Source organism: Taudactylus pleione, unplaced genomic scaffold (assembly GCF_031769625.1).
Source record: "Taudactylus pleione unplaced genomic scaffold, aTauple2 ptg000046l, whole genome shotgun sequence".
In the NCBI taxonomy this organism is placed as follows: Eukaryota; Metazoa; Chordata; class Amphibia; order Anura; family Myobatrachidae; genus Taudactylus; species Taudactylus pleione.
Window position 1 is genome coordinate 5,174,692 of NW_028284448.1, and position 3,254 is coordinate 5,177,945.

Here is a 3,254-nt window from a genome sequence, read left to right on the forward strand (position 1 = left end):
GTTATAATCAGCAGCCCTGTAGGATGTTCACAATAAAGGTTCTAACTAGGGCTTATATAGATCAATATCAACAAAAATATATGGTTGCTCTACATCTCCAACTGGACCCTATGAAGCTTCTGTGGGCCAAATTCTCTGTCACATCCTTGGTAACATACCTGAAGTCCAGTAGCCAAAAGAAGGTATATAAGCAGCCGGGTATTCAGGAACTGAACCAGTATATGAAGATCCGGTCAGTATCCAAGCAGGCAATCAGATGTATGCCAATGTTGGTACACCAGGAGTTAATCACAGGTAAATCAGGTATGCAGGAACAAGTAACAGGAACTGAGCAAGCAGAATACTCAAGCATTGTTTAAATTAGGAAATGGCTATTTATAGGCCCAAACAGGAAATAGGATCCAAGATGGAGTCCACTGAGATTGCACTGGCCATCTTGGTTAAGGGCAAATCAGAAACAAATAGTGACCTCTTGTGGTCGGAGGTGTGATAGTCAGATGCAATTGCTTACAGTATTCTCCCCTTCAACAACGTCCTCTGGATGGTAATTTGCCGGGTTTATTTGGATATCTCTTTTGGAATTCACGCAGTAATTGAGGGGCATGAACATTCTCTTTTGGTTCCCATGAATTGTCTTCTGGGCCATATACTTGCCATTTTATCAAATATTGAAGCTTGTTTCGATGAATGCGTGAATCCAGAATTCCCTCTACCAAATATTCCTCATGTTAATTTACTCGGACAGGATCTGGGGGAGCTAAGATACGTCCAGGAAATGGATTTGGCACACCTTTTTTCAACAAGGCACTGTGAAAAACTGGATGAATCCTCATGGACTCCAGAAGTTCAAGCCTAAAGGAAACTGGATTGACCTGAGCTAAGATCTTAAATGGACCTATGAATTTTGGCCCTAGTTTTGGAGTAGGCACACTTATTTTTAGATTTCGTGTAGAGAGCCAGACTTTGTCGCCAATCTTAAAAACTGGTGCAGCTTTATGTTGCCTATCAGCAATTCTCTTATAACTGTCCTGGGCATGATGCAATGTTTCTTTTAACACCTCAAGATTACTTTGTAGAGATTGTAGTCTTTCAGCAACAGCAGGAATAGTGCAATCCTGTGGAAAATTAGGGAGCAGATTTGGGTGATACCCCAGATTGGAAAAAACAGGACTGTTTGGTGGGGGAATGTTGAGAGTTATTATATGAAAATTCTGCATTGGGAGAACATCAACCCAATCATCTTGCAGATGGCAAATATAACACCTTAAATATTATTCTAATGTCTGGTTGGTTCGCTCTGTTTGTCCATTTGATTGTGGATGGAAGGCGGTTGACAAGTTAATCTTTATATCGAGAGCTGTACAAAATTGCTTCCAAAAATGTGAAGAAAATTGAACCCCCCAATCTGAAACCATATTATCAGGTACCCCATGTAGTTGAAACACTTCTTTAATCAACAATTCTGCTGTTTCTTTCACAGAGGGTAGTCCATGACAGGGCACAAAGTGGGCCATCTTAGTTAGTCAATCCACCACCACTAAGATTGTCATATCACTACTGATAGTCATACCTTTTGATGGAGGTAACTCAACAATAAAGTCCAGGGAAATTGACCCCCATGGACGAGAGGGAATAGGTAATGATTGGGCACAAATACTGCAAGATAGTACAAATTTTTTAACATCCTCTTTACATTTTGGCCACCAGAAATAACGAGATAACAGTTCATGGTTTATTTGCACACCCTTGTGGCCTGCCAGTGTAGAGTCATGGACAAATTGCAGTACTTTTAATCGTGCTGATGCTGGTACATACAAGCAATGTTCGTATTTCCATAAGTTGTTCCTGTAGGCTAAATGTACATCTAAAGGAGGACTTAACAGGATGGGATCTGTCCTGTAGCCTTCTTTGATATCAGATATCAGCTCACCTGTGCCAATAGCTCCTAAAAAGATTGACTTAGGGATGATTGTTTCTTCTGATTCTACTTGAGTGTCATTACTATATGCCATTGCGGGATCCTGGTCTGTAAGAAATAACAAATTCAAAACGATTCAGGAATAAGCTCCATCTGGCTTGCCGGGTTGAAAGTCTCTTAGCAGACTGAACAAACTCTAAATTTTGGTGATCTGTAATTGCCAATAGTTCTTTATTTCCCACGTCATAATTTCGTTCAGAGGCAGTCATTTTACGGGAGAAAAAGGCACATGGATGCAATAACATTTTCTCTCCTACTCTTTGTGACAAAATCACCCCAACTGTAGAATCTGAAGCATCTGTCTCGAGAATAAAAGGGAGCTCTGGGTTGGGATAAATTAGTATGGTATCTGTCGTAAATTTTGTCTTCAGCAAGGAAAACGCATTTTCAGCTTCGGGAGACCAAAGGAAAGATAATCCCTTCTTGGTTAAAAGAGTAATTGGTGCCGCGATCTTGGCAAAATATTTAATGAAGTGTCTACAGAAGTTGGCAAAACTTATAAACCTTTGAACCTCTTTAATATTTCTTGGAGTTGGCCAATCTACATTAGACTGAATCTTGTCAGGATCCATCTTTAAGCCTTCAGGTGAAATGATGTAACCCAAAAATTAAACCTGAGTTTGATTGAATTCACACTTCTCCAGCTTAATGTATAACTGATGCTCACGAAGACACTCAAGCACAGTTCGAACGTGTTGGTGTTGTTCTTCCTGGGAATTTAAGAAGATTAGTATGTCATCAAGATATACGACAATGAACTGATCAATTAGATCTCTAAAAACATTATTTATAAAATGTTGGAATGTTGAAAGGCATTACACAGCCCAAAAGGCATTATCAAATTTTCATAATGTCCATATTGGGTACGAAATGCAGTCTTCCACTCATTGCCAGGTCTTATGTGGATTAAGGCCCTCATTCAGAACCTCTCGCAAGCACATATGCACTCGCAAGCGGGTCAATGGTGGAGCACTGCGCACATGCCGCGTGCGCAAGCCCCAGAGTGAGAGAGAAATGTTTGCGCTCTGGGGCTCGCTACAAAAGGGGTGGCTGTCAATGTTGATTGACAGCTCACCCCATTTTGTAGGCGGGGTGGGGGGGTGGCCGGACAAATGAAGGCGTTCCTGAAGGAACGCCTGCCATTTGTAGGCGGCCCTACTGACATCACAAGGTGATGACAGTAGGGAGCTCTCTGCTCTGTTAGAGCAGGAAGCTACCTGGGGCTTGCGGTAGATGAGACCCTACCACAAGGGTCTCGTCGCAAGCCCCGATGGTC

At 41.7% G+C, this 3,254-nt stretch overlaps 1 pseudogene; it reads right to left on the bottom strand.

Annotated features, from left to right (window-relative positions):
• Positions 1–524: 524 nt before the first annotated feature.
• On the bottom strand, positions 525–2,550 carry LOC148537638 (uncharacterized; annotated as a pseudogene).
• Positions 2,551–3,254: the final 704 nt, after the last annotated feature.